This window comes from Microtus ochrogaster, unplaced genomic scaffold (genome assembly GCF_000317375.1).
Source record: "Microtus ochrogaster isolate Prairie Vole_2 unplaced genomic scaffold, MicOch1.0 UNK106, whole genome shotgun sequence".
Classification (NCBI taxonomy): Eukaryota; Metazoa; Chordata; class Mammalia; order Rodentia; family Cricetidae; genus Microtus; species Microtus ochrogaster.
This window is the reverse complement of record NW_004949204.1, coordinates 536307-549811: the sequence shown is the minus strand read 5'-3', so window position 1 is coordinate 549811 and position 13505 is coordinate 536307. Positions and strand designations below refer to the sequence as shown.

Below are 13505 nucleotides of genomic sequence, written 5' to 3'. Positions count from 1 at the left end.
CCTGCCTCTGCCTCCCGAGTGCTGGGATTAAAGGCATGCGCCACCACCGCCCGGCTTATTCGTCATTTCTAACAGAATCTGTCAATATTGTGTTAAAGGACCAGCCAGGCCTGATTTAGATTGCAGCTACCAATACAGAGTGTACCCACTCTGTGGTAGGATCCTTAAGCTTCAAGCTCTTTTGAGATGAGTAACACAAGACTTAATATCTTGTCATTATCTGAGACTCAGATTCACTATGTAGCCTACGTTATCCCAAGTGCTGGGATTCCATGGGCAGCACCATGTCTACCTTACAGATTTGTTGTAAAGGTCACATGGGCAGATGCCACTTTTGTCAATAGTTGAAATTAAATTAGCTTATTAGGAAGTACTGCTTGCTTCAGATAATCAAGACAAGGGGACTATCCTCCAAAAGGGGCATGAAGGGACAAAGAACTGACAGGTAGGTGTTTCACTAAGCATTCTTGGCCGCCAGGGAAGCAGCCACTTCAGAGGGCCCTTCCTTCCTCAAGAGCCTGGTTTAGACACTGGCTTGGTCTGCGGAAGGAAGCAATTTAGTGCTATCTGCTTCATCACTGAATGCTCCAACTGGGGTTATATTAAAATGTGTTTACTGAGCTACTTGCACAAAAGAGTGTTCCAACAGGTCAAAGACTGAAGCACAGGAAACAAAAGTTCCCCTTTGGTCTCCTTTCCCCATCTCTACTCCCAAATCCCACTTCTCACGGGTAGGTACTGTCGAAATTTATCCGCAGTGCTGGGAATCAAACCGGACGCTGCACGTGCTAGGGCCTCTCTACCTACTACAGAGCTTGTCTTTAGAGGCCTGCAGATGGACACGAACTTGATCTAGGGATTTAGATCCACCTGGGTCTGGCCACCTGACTAATTCCCTGGTAACCGTTCTGTAATTGCTCCATCCAGAAGGCCCCCCATTTCTTCTCCTCACTCAGGGAGGAGGGTCACCTCTGGGGAGGAGGGGCTCCTTTCCCACGGCCTCTGTATCTCACAAGTAGAGAAACTGATCTGAACAAAGTCAGGGTTCAAGGTGCACCCCTGACAGTAGAAGAAGCAAACGACAATGATCATGTGAGGCTTACTAATACGCCAGCCCTCTTCAGCTTTTCTATTTCAAATTAAGGTCATCCCTGGGGTGGGGGGTGCTGGAGAAATGGCTCAGGGGTTAAGAGCACTGGCTGCTCTTCCAGAGGACCAGGTTCAATTCCCAGCACCCACATGGCAGCTCACAACTGTCTGTAACTTCGGTTCCAGGGGACCTGATGCCACAGACATACATGCAGGGAAAAACACCGATGCACATAAAAATAAATAAATCTTAAAAAAAAAAAAGATTGTTCTTTTGACTAGCCTCCCCAGCAGAAGGACGGAGCAACTCCATGCCACACCAAGTCACCCAGCCTGTGCTCTGCTCCAGTCCAACTGCTCATGCCTGGTCATTTTGTCAGACAACCAAGTCAGCTGAATGCATGGAGACAAAGGACCATTTCATATACACGCTTTCTCATTTGGTAGTTGAAATAACACTACAAGTCTTAGTTTTTCATGGAACAAATCTTTGTTCTCACTGAACATACTAGGAAGGCTCCTGAGGAATGGGGCTTTAGTATTAGCTCAGGATGGATTTGTCTTGACAAACTTGGAGATATTATTTTTAAACTTAAAGCACCAGTAAATGTAAATAAGCCACGAAGCAGCTACTCTACAAGCTTTGCTTACTAGCATCCTCTAACAGCCCTGGGGGACAGCCACCGTCCAGGTTTACAGAGGACTGTGGGGACGGCCACCGTCCAGGTTTACAGAGGACTGTGGGGACGGCCACCGTCCAGGTTTACAGAGGACTGTGGGGACGGCCACCGTCCAGGTTTACAGACAAGAGAACTGACACTCAGCAGTTACATAACCTGCTCAATGTCACACAGCTAGAAGTAGAAGGACTAGGATATGTGCTCAGATTTATATATATATCTGTTTTGAGAGGCCAGATCAACTCAGTTTCCAAAGGCTGGGGATGAGAACGCCACGTGGCTCCCGGGACCTATGAAACGCTGCACTCGAGAGCTGGAAGATGGCCCTGAAGCTGCCTCTCACGCTGGCTCCCACCCTCAGTCCCAGCCCCATTTCTGCTCTCTCCTCCTTGCTTTCCAGAATGCAGCAGCTCACGGATGGGCCGAGAAGACTTCAACACCCAGCTTCACACTGCTTTCTGTTAGGTGATGCATACTGTAAAAACGAAGGCTTCACACTGCTTTCTGTTAGGTGATGCATATTGTAAAAACGAAGGCCTCCAGAAGTTGGAACACGTGAGGAAAAATTATTATTTTTAAGGTGGCAAGAATAAATATTTAATTAGACACTTGGACATTAAATTTTGCCTGGCCTTGCAACATCTCAGACAATAAAAGAAGCCTTTGTCTACAGGGATAATTAGAGACTACTAAATTATTTTTATTAAAGCCCTTTGTACTATTAAACGTGACAGATGCAGCAGTGTGGTGGTGCAGCATAGCCCTAGTCTGGAAATACTCCTGACTCAGACACAGAGAGCCGCCAACGCCACTCACACACTGTACACAGGGGACAGTTTTCACATACTTTCGACATTAGTTGAGTCACCTTGGGGCAAATCACTTCTTAGAGTCTCATGTCAAAACATGGAGATAAAAACATTATGACATCTTTGGTCCTGTCATTTCTAACATGCTACAGGGAGAGGAACATATGTCTGGCACCCTCACAAACATGCCTACAAATGAACTGGAGCACATGCTTCTTGTAAAATGAATATATGAAAAACACTTATATTTTCTACTCAACTTCTGGAAAATGCTACTTGCTTATTATATTCAGGGCTAGTTCATAAGATGTTTGTTTCCAGCTGTTTGCTAAATATCTGGAGAGTACTATATTATTGCCCTGAGTTGGACTCCCATCTGGGAACTTCATTTTGTTCAATATCTACTAGCAAGCATTCGGGAGGCAGAGGCAGGTGGATCTTGGTGAGTTTGAGGCCAGCCTGGTCCACTGAGTGAGTTCCAGGACAGTCAAAGACACACAGAGAAACCTTGTCTTGAAAAACAAAAACAAAACAAAACAATACACTACTAGCATACCTAAGTCAGGCTAATCATCTAATCCCACAAGGAGCATGGGATTGAAGACACCTATCTTGACAATGAACGCACGCAGGTGGGGCAGTCCTGGCATCTTCACAAAAAACAAAACACCATTCTAACTCGAAGACACACAAATATCTCCTTCAAGGCTTGATAACTTCTGCTTCTGAAACTAGGATGTAGCTCAGAATCTACACACACACACACACACACTTTACCTAAAAGCTGTTGGTAAATTACAGGCTTGTCTCAAGATCAAGGAAATACACTCCTATAAAACCATTTAACATCTGTCACACAGCTTTAGGTCTGACTTGGTCCAAATCATGCCCCGCTCCCTGATCTTAACAATCACCTTCAATAGCAGTTGGAGAGGTGTGTGAAAAAGGTCTCAGCCATATTTCTTAAGAGGATCAGTTTATAAAGCATCCAGTCATTATCTCATAAAACACTGCTAGGATTTCAAAGGCAAATCAACCCGTATAAAAGCCACGCTGATGTTCTATCCCGTAGCAAACTGCAAAGGAACACCGCACTTCACACTCCCCTCATCGCTTTATCCTTGACACATTTCCTTGCTTAATTCACCCCCATCCACCCCAGTAATAACACTGATTCCCAAAATACACTCAGTCCAGGAAGCACAGCTCTCCAGCACAGCTGTCTCCGCCTGCCCTCCTCGGGTATTTGGGCAAGCTATGCGACACAGAGGGACCACAAAAAGGAATGTAACTCCCAGGCCCCAGAGTTCCCACTGCACCACAGGCAGGTGCGTCCCGCCAAACCCCAGACTGGCATCCGAGACAGAACACACGCCACTGTTGGATGGGGGCTGTCATTTTCCTCAACTCCACCTCTGTGCTTAAAACTAGAGCGACAGCCGTGTTTGCTGCTGCAAATGAATCTGATGGGCATGGGGGCAGGGAGTGGCCCTGAGGAGGCTGCCAATAGGCCATGAGTGAGCAGGCCCGGGAGCAAAACCCTTGTTTCCAACTCCTGAAACACCTGATGAGTGGGTCTTTCACTCTGGGTTTTAGTAGACCATGCCCTTTGTAGCCTGTAGTTAAAAAAAAAAAAAGAAAAGAAAAAAGAAAAGAAATCCAAAGCCTCTTATACATTAGAACTGCCTTACAGTTACACGCCTTTTCTAACACTACACTGAAATCTGGGAGGGAATGAAAAGAGGCTGGCAATGAGGTACACACAATAGTTAGGAGCCCTCGAGTTGAGGCATGTCTATGAGGAACTTTCTGGCTACCAGCGCAAACACCGAACTTCAGCTGAGTTTCTTGCTGGAAAAAAAAAAGGAAAATAGCTTGGGACTCTATTTCAACACTAGGTATGGCAAGATGGGCAAGTGGGTGGGTGGCAAAGGCAACCCTGGGAATCCTAGGAGTCATGGGCCCCCACTGAGACTCAGAGCTGCAGGAGGCAGGAATACGGGTCTCCCAGCAACTCATGAGGACTCACGACCGCTCCTCCTCCCAACTCTGCTCACGCCGCAGTCAAAACCCACTATTGCCTGCTTGGTTACTTCACCAATTTTACACGTATCGGAAATCAAGTCCTGCCCAAACCCCTCACACAGCAAGCACTTGCTGTAGGTATTACAGGCTGGTCTTCAAACTTCACATATACCAAGGATGTAATGTGACTCTAAAAACGCACCGGAAGCACATGAGCTTAAACTCCCAAACCAACCATGCCCCCCTCCCTTCGCTTCCCTGTGGCCAGGGCAGTGGCTCAGCGCACTAGAAGGCCACCATGCACGAGCCCCGTGCACCCAACAGTAGCTGATCACACAGTAGCCTGTCCCTTCTTAGAAAAAAGCTATTCCGAAAGCCGCGCCGGCTCTCTGCAGCTACTTAGAACTATCCAGACCTGCTTTCCTAAACCAAATCCGTCAGGAGAGGGTCAGGAGAGGGTCAGAAGAGGGTAGGTGAGTTGGTTCCTAGGGTCCCAAGGTTTGGACAGATACAATGCCCCCTCCCCCAAGTCTCCACTGCCTGTCTCACTTGTCACTCTTTTTCTGGAATGTCACTTGGGGAAACTAGAGGCCGGGAGACGTCAGGCCCCGGAGTAAAGAGAAGGGACAAGGGACAAGGGCAGGCAGGAGGGAGTTTGGGAGAAAATACAAGGCCACGGGCAAAGGTGCCACAGCGCCACATCCAGAGGGGAAGAACCCCGAGGTTCGGAAGGACGGAGAAAGGAAGGAGGGCAGGGTAGGAGGAGTGGCTGGGGAGGCCTGGCCCTGGAGGCCACCGAGGGCCGGAGACCGGTGGAATGGGACACGGGTGGGAGTGGGGGTGGGGGCCGGAGGAGATGGGGAGCCCGGTTCCCCTCCCCCAGCCCGGCCCGGGCCTCCCGCTGACTCAGCCCCACGGCGACCGTAGCCTCGGCCCCGACTCACAGTGCGCGAGGCGGCTCCGGTGGAGGCGGCAGGGGAGGGGACGGGCGGCGGGGACGCTGCGACAGAGGCTGCGGCTCCGGCCGGAGGCTCCGGGGCGGAGGGTCCTAGCAGAGGCCGCCGCGGTCTCCGGCTTCAACGCACAGAGACTGCGGGGGTAAGAGAGCAGTGCGCAGGCGCGATGCGGCCGCCGCTGTCAGCCCGAGCGGGGCGGGGCCAGAGCACCCGCCGTTTCCACGGCAACAGGGCTGCGAGAGGCGGACAACCCCTACCTCTAACTCGTCCAGGCAACGGCGGCGGGAGGTGCGGGAGACGAGAACAATCGCTCTAGATCGCCATAGAAACGAGGACAAGAAACCGCCAGGAAAACGTACGACAGCACCGGGGGAACGCTCTTACCTTGTCACCATGGCAACTGGGAACAGCCCCTTCCTTTTTCCTTAGCAACAGGGTAACAATTCCTCCACCCTGTCTAGTCAAAGGAACAAACCTTTACTTCTGATTCCGTAGTGGCGGGATGATGGGTTCTTTCTTACCGCTTCAGCAAAGGCAAAAGAAGAGTCTATTTCTTCTCTTTCGCTGATATTGGAGGAGTGAAGCCGGGTGTAATGGCCTTTCTTGCTTTCTGCCTTCCAATTGCAGTCTGTTACTCTAATCTTCAATGGCGTGTAGTTTTCCACTCCCTCAGCCAAGCATCCCCTTTAGCCTCCCGCGAGGAAACCTGCACCTTTACCCCGAAGTCGAGCTAACAGAATGGCATTTATACACATATCCGAGGGTTTGTTTATTTGCCGTTGTTATTTGAGACAGGTCTTCCCAGCCTGGTAAATTACAGGCTCACACCTATGAATCTAGAACTTGGGAGGTGGAGGCAGGAGGGTTGCCAAAAGTTCAAAGTCATTCCTAGGCTACTGAGTGACATCCTCTCTCAACAACAACAAAACAAAAACAAAAGACAGGGGCTCTTTTCTGCAGCCTGGTGGCCTTGACCTTACCATCTCTGATCAGCTATCCCTTGAGTGTCCACCAGCCATGTAGTCCTCTTCCAGTGCACTTGACAACAGCTCTTGTTCCTTCCCCTGGCCCCCATGCCAGTGTATTCTACTCTCACAACTAAATCCTTCATTGACATACCCATTCATGTTGCCAAATTCCTTGTTTCAAGTCTCGGTTTTGGAAGCATCTTCCTCCCAATGCCTGCAGTCCCTTGACTCACGCTGTTCTCTTCAGGTTTGTTATGCCCAGCTTCAATGAGATGTCGTTCATTGGCTTGTTTCCCCCATCTCTTCCACACCCAGTCCTGACTCCCATGGATGCCTTGCGGTAACCCCTGAACCCACCTCACACACACTTCCTTTGTTACACACGTCTGACAGTAACATCCTTTGTTTACGCTTCTGTCTCCCCCGTCAGACTACGTGTCCGGGTGGGCAGGAATTCTGTCTTATTCATCAGCCTCCTCTGCATCTCGCACAGAGTGTGACACACAGAAGAGTGTGTATGTCATTGGCTCACGCGAAGACAAAGGCTTCATTTTCCCTCACTTTCTCTGGCCCCACTCCCTCAGACTCTCGGTCCACATCTTCCTCATTGTCTATGCACATATTTTGTAGACTACGGATGGTACTATTTTAGCTAGCCCACACCCTTACCTTTTGATCTTGCTGCCAAGGCTCTCGTCATCTACTAACTAAGACTCTGGTGTTTTCTTTATCCGGAATCCTCACCTTTTGCAGTCCTCCCTTCTACGGTCACAGGCATTTCTCGTGAGGTGTATGTCCAAACTGGCTGAAGACATCCTCCCCTCCTTGACTTCAGTCACCCTCTCTATGAACACAGGACTATTCTCGTCACACCCCTTTGGTGAACATCAATGAATTCTTCTGGACATGTTGACACACCAGAGATGTTATGTTCTCTTTGAGTGACTTAAAAGTCGCTTTCGAGGTCGAATTTTCTCCTATAAATCTCCGTTTCTTGCTCTCATGAATACCGCCCAAGGACTACTGATGTCAAAGCACCCCAAACAGGTCTGTTTTCTCAGGGAAAAGAGGAGGTAGAGAAGAGTAAGGAGAAAACAAAATAAAACTACAAAACCTGGCATGTAGCGAACCAGTCCTTCGTCCCCCTTCCCATCTAAAGGAACTTTCAGGAAATCTGTCCAATACTTCCCACTAGAAATTCAGGTACCAGTTTACATTTGCCCCTGGCCGCAGAACTGGAAACCTGACAAGGTGTCTGGATGCTAGGAAAGCGAGGATGAGATTTCAGGCCCAGAGCACTTTGCTTCCTTGTGAAGTTCTAGCGCAGCCCTGTGTTTGCAGGTGCAGACCTGAGTGGTGCAGACAGCCCGAGTAATCCCAAGATGAAAGGTTCTAAGTCAGCAGCTCTCATCACACGGGAGGCAAGAGGAGCTATAGCACACTCTACTTACCCCGTCTTCCAGAGTCTCCCCACCTTAACACTTGAAGTTTTGTTTTTTTGTTTTTTTTTTTTTTTTTTTTTTTTTTTTTTTTTTTTTTTTTTTTTTTTTTTTTTTGTTTTTTTCGAGACAGGGTTTCTCTGTGGCTTTGGAGCCTGTCCTGGAACTAGCTCTGTAGACCAGGCTGGTCTCGAACTCACAGAGATCCTGGCTCTGCCTCCCGAGTGCTGGGATTAAAGGCGTGCGCCACCATCGCCCGGCTAACACTTGAAGGTTTGCTTGTTTGTTTTTACATAGTGAATCGCCATAACTTCTATGGTGTAAACAATCATTTCATTATCTTAATTTCTGTGGGCTGGGAGTTTAGGGCAACCTCCTTTGGATGGTTCTAGTGTCATTGCAGTCAAATGGTGGCTGGGGCTTAAACATTAGGGGCTTCCTGGACAACCTCCTGCCTTCATGGTATCTTCTAGATTTTTGGCTTTCCTACCATCTTGTAGCTTCAGGGCAATTGGGCTATTCACGTGGTAGTTGAAGGTTCCAAGAGTAGATGTTCCAATGCACAGAAAAATGAAATCCCTTTTTATAACCTAGCTTCAAAATCCTATACTTGAGTCATGTCCTGTTGATTTAAAAAATAAAAACAGGGCTGGAGAGATTGCTCAGAGGTTAAGAGCACTGGCTTCTGGCTGCTCTTTCAGTGGTCCTGAGTTCAATTCCTAGCAACCACATGGTGACTCACAACCATCTGTAAAGAGGTCTGGTGCCCTCTTCTAGTGAGTAGGCATATATGCAGACATAACAATATACATAATAAATAAATCTTAAAAAATCTTGACTAATAAACTATGAATTTATATGACATTAAAAAATAAAAACAAACAAAGGAACCAAAAACACAATTGCAAGGTGGGGAGCATAGATCTCATGTTTCAGTGGAAGAAAGATCAAAGTCATATAGCAAAGTATGCAACAATTTTTTTCGTATGTGTTTGTGTGAGTATGTGTGTGTGTGTGTGTGTGTGTGTGTGTGTGTAAGGCTGAGGTCAATATCAGTATCTGATTGCTTCCTCCCTCCCTCCCTCTGTCCATCCCTCCTTCTCTCCTTCCCTCCCTCCCTTCCTAATTATTTGAGACAGGGTCTCACTAGGCCCTGACTAGCCTAGAACTTATTATGTATAGAGATCTAAATGCCTCTGCTCCCCAATGCTGGGATTAAAGGTTTGAACCACCACATCCAGCTTCTACCTTAGGTTTTTTTTTTTTTTTTTTTTTTTTGGTTTTTCGAGACAGGGTTTCTCTGTGGTTTTGGAGCCTGTCCTGGAACTAGCTTTGTAGACCAGGCTGGTCTCGAACTCACAGAGATCCGCCTGCCTCTGCCTCCCGAGTGCTGGGATTAAAGGCGTGCGCCACCACCGCCCGGCTCTACCTTAGTTTTTGAGGCAGGATCTCTCACTGGCCCCACTGGAGCTCACTGATTTTCTAAACTAATTGTCAATAAGCTTCAAGGACCCATGTCTCCACCATCCCCAGCACTGGAATTACAGACTCATGCCATCATGCCCAGCTTTTACTTGAGTATTGGAGATCAAACCCGGATGCCCATGCTTGTGTGGCAGGCATTTATGAACTGAAGTCCAATACATTTATATGAATGGGAGCTATGTTGTTGCTACTAGAGTGGGAAGTGTCATTTGTCACATCTGGACATCTGTTTACAAAACTCACCCATCTCTTCCCTTAAGACCTTCAAGTCTCATTCCAGCAGCCCAATGACAGATCTCATCATCTGAATCAGGTCCCAGTGTGTATATGGCTCCTCTGGTCCTGTATTCTGGTTACAAATCCTGGGTACCAGTACATCCATCAGTTTTTGGATGAAGTCAAAAACCTCATCGCCTGCCTCTTACATAGTCAACATACAGTGGTAGTCTAGATGTGGGATCGTTGACACAGACAGCCTCATTTCAAAGAGGAAGGAAGGCGAGGTGTAGATCACAGTTACTGGTCCACAGTGACTGAAATTCAGCGACATACTACCAGTTCAGTATTGCCATTGCTCCATTTACTTACACAAATGTGGATATAGATTTTTTTTTTTTGCCCAGTGGGTTATAATTCTTTCCTAAGATTTTGTGTGTGTGGTGGGGGGTGCGGGAGAACAACCTTGGGAATTGTTCTCTTGGCCTGGTTCACGTTTTTCAAATTAAAAGCAGGATGTTTCTCTGAGCTAAAACTTGATACACAGGCTAGGCTGGCCAGCGACACAGGGATCCACCCGTCTTTGCCTCTTCAGCACGGGGGTTTTACGTGGGAACCACCACATTTGGTTTTATTGTTGTTATTCTGTTTTAATGTGGGTTCTGGTTATGGAATTCAGGTCCTTGTCTTACTGGGCAAGCACTTTCCTGATTGAGATCTCTTCAGCTCAGATAACTTATTTTGATGCTCAATTTATGACAGATACATCCTTTATTTGTCTATTTAGGTTTTTTTTTTTTTGAGACAGAGTTTCTCTGTGTAGCCCTGGCTGTCCTGAAACTCACTTTGTAGACCAGGCTGGCCTTGAGCTCACAGATCCCCTGCTGCCTCTGCCTCCCAAGTGCTGGGATTAAAGGCATGTGTCACTACTGCCCGGCTTTACTTATTTTGGAATAAAGTTGTAAATAGCCTGATTAAACTCCCTATGCAGTTGAAGCTGGCCTTGAACTCTTGATGCTCCTGCCTCTGCCTCTCGAATGCTGGCCTACAGGCCTGTGTCACATAGGCTGTCCTCAGTACAAAGGCCGAATGATAATGACAATGTATGTTCATATAACATTTTACTGATCCTTTCGCCCATCAGTGAACCCTTTGCTTGGACCCACCTTTGGGCTAGTGTGTTGTATGCTACTATAAGTGTGGGCACACAAATATCTCTTTGAGACCTTGTTTTAAATTCCTTGGGGTATATACTCAGAAGTGGAATTGTTGAAACACAGGGTAGTTCTGTTTTTAGAGGAGACATTTGTCATTTTCTGCTTTTTGATAGTTGTCATAATGTCTATGAGCCGGAATCACATTGTAATTTGGTTTTACCTTTAACTTTGAGACTATTTTGTATTGTACTGGCTACTTGTACATGGTGGATGGGGCAGAGAAATGTCTTCTAGAATTCTTTTTCCCATCTTTGTTGTTGTTGTTGTTTGTTTTTCGAGACAAGGTTTCTCTGTGCAACAGTCCTGATTGTTCTGGAACTTGCTTTGTAGACCAGGCTGGCCTCAAACTCACTGAGATCGTCCTGCCTCTGCCTCCCGTGCTGGGACTAAAGGCGTGAGCCACCACCGAGTTGTCTCTCTTTCTCATTTTTAAATTGTGATTATTTTTTCCCTGGTGTTTAGTATTCAGAATGTTTTCTGGGAATTGATCTCATATCAGATATGTAAATTGCAAATAATTTCTCTCATTCTATGGTTTCCTTTTCACTCTGTTGATACTGTTTTTCTTAATGCACCAGTTTTTTTTTTAAAAAAATAATCATGGAATGCAATGTGTTCATGTTTTCTTTCATTGCCCATTTGCTCTCTCGTGACATTTTTGACATTTCTTTTTTCATTCTACCTTGTCCCATAATGTCTCCCAAACACTGGGTGGTCTCCCTGGTTCCCATCACCCCCACTCATCAGAAGAACCCTTGTAAACATCTTGTAAAACTGAAACTCTACCCTCTCCAACAGTAAGTCCCCCTGTTCTAGAGTCCTGTCTGCTTCCTCCTCTCCATACACATTCCCTAAATGACCTCACCGTGTCCCGTGACTTCTGTACTTGGGGGACTCCATCCTTTTGGTTCTCCCAAGTCTTAGACTTTCTAGGCAGCCCTGACATAAAAAGCTCAGTATGCTTAAGGGAAATATAATTTCCCTCCCACTCACCGATACCCATCCTAGTCCTAATGTTGTTGATGGGGTCCAAAAACCTAGGCACGATCCTAACCCACCCCTTCTCCAACCCCAGGACGATTTTCTGTTATAGTCAGTTCTACTTCTGAAATGTCGCTCACATCTGTTTGTTACCTCCTTTATCTCTCTCACCAGGACCATCTCCGACCTAGGAGTGGCATTATCTCACACCTATCCTCTCTGTCAGTATCTCCATTTCTTATCCACCTTCAACACCATTGCTTGGGGCTCTTTCCGCAAGCTAAAGCCTTTCACATAACCCTAGCTTTAAATCCCCAGGGCTTTCCCTCACAAACTGACCTGTGGGAAATTCATATAATTACTTAGGATGGAAGAGCTATAGAATAGCTCTTTCTCCGGGTTTTTGTTTTGTCTAGAAAGTAAGAACAACAATATCTTTTTGTTTGTTTTTGAGATAGGGATTCTCTGTGCAGCTCTGGCTGTCCTGGAACTCTCTCTGTAGACCAGGATGACCTCAAACTCAGAGGGATCCACCTGCCTCTGCCTCCCGAGTGCTGGGATCAAAGGCGTCACCACCACTGCTGGCTAATAATATCTTTTACATTGAAATGACACATGGAATAGAGTGCAAAACAACATGATTTTGAAGACTTTTAAGGAAATCTGGGGTCTCCGCTAAGATGTTCTTCATACAATATTGTCCCGTCTTTAGGGGCACTTTAATGATGAAGTTTGGGAGGCACTTTCTTTCTTTTTTGGGGGGGCTGGGGGTTTCGAGACAGGGTTTCTCTGTGGTTTTGGAGCCTGTCCTGGAACTAGCTCTTGTAGACCAGGCTGGTCTTGAACTCACAGAGATTTGCCTGCCTCTGCCTCCTGAGTGCTGGGATTAAAGGCATGCACCACCACTGCCCGGCTGGGAGGCACTTTCTTAAAGATAAAAAGTTCAGGCTCCTTCATACAGTAGACACACGACTTGATCCCTAGCAACCGGTTTACTTCCTCTCCACTCTTCTTATGTCCTTCCCATGTCAACACTGCGCAACACATACAAAAACAACTACTTTAGTTCAACATGTCAGTCTTGTTTTATTTATTGGAGATTGGTTTTGAGTGAGACAACCTTTATTTTTATTTATTTGTTTGTTTGTTTGTTTTATGAGTAGCCCTGGCTGTCCTGGAACTCACTCTGTAGACCAGGCTGCTCTCGAACTCACAGAGTTCTGCCTGCCTCTGCCTGCTGAGTGAGACAACTCTGAAGAGTTGTCCAGACCTGAGAAAAACTGCTATGGTATCTCATTCATGTGTTGACTGCTCCTCTGGGGGTGTCCAGGACCAAGCAAAGAAACTGGTTGTTTTTCCTTGAGCCTTTCCCAGTGGCCTGTTGCTTAAGCCGAGGTAGTCACTGGTGAGTTTAAAGCGCCATCTGGAGGTCTTTCTGGGTAGAACTATGGCTCGAGTCGCCCACTCAACCTGGAAAGGCCCTTGGGAGAGCAGGAGGTCCGACTAGGAGCAGAAGTGGATGGGACAAGGGAAGATACATCTTTCTGTCAGCTGCTGCTCTAACCAAGGCTGAAGGCATGCCAAAGGAGATTAATACCAAGGGCTTTCCTCTCCCAGAATCCTCTGCTTCTCCAGTTGAT

The 13505-nt window shown here is 47.0% G+C and overlaps 1 protein-coding gene across 2 annotated transcripts in view; it reads right to left on the bottom strand.

Moving 5' to 3' along the window:
- The window catches only part of Mapre3 (microtubule associated protein RP/EB family member 3), a 48950-nt gene extending 43246 nt beyond the window's left edge, over positions 1-5704 (bottom strand). Inside the window, exon 1 of one of the 2 annotated variants that reach the window (XM_013355229.2) lies at positions 5548-5704. The gene's annotated coding sequence lies outside the window, so the exon portion shown is untranslated. The remainder of the gene's footprint in view (positions 1-5547) is intronic. The other variant, XM_005371337.3, reaches the window with a different exon arrangement.
- Positions 5705-13505: the final 7801 nt, after the last annotated feature.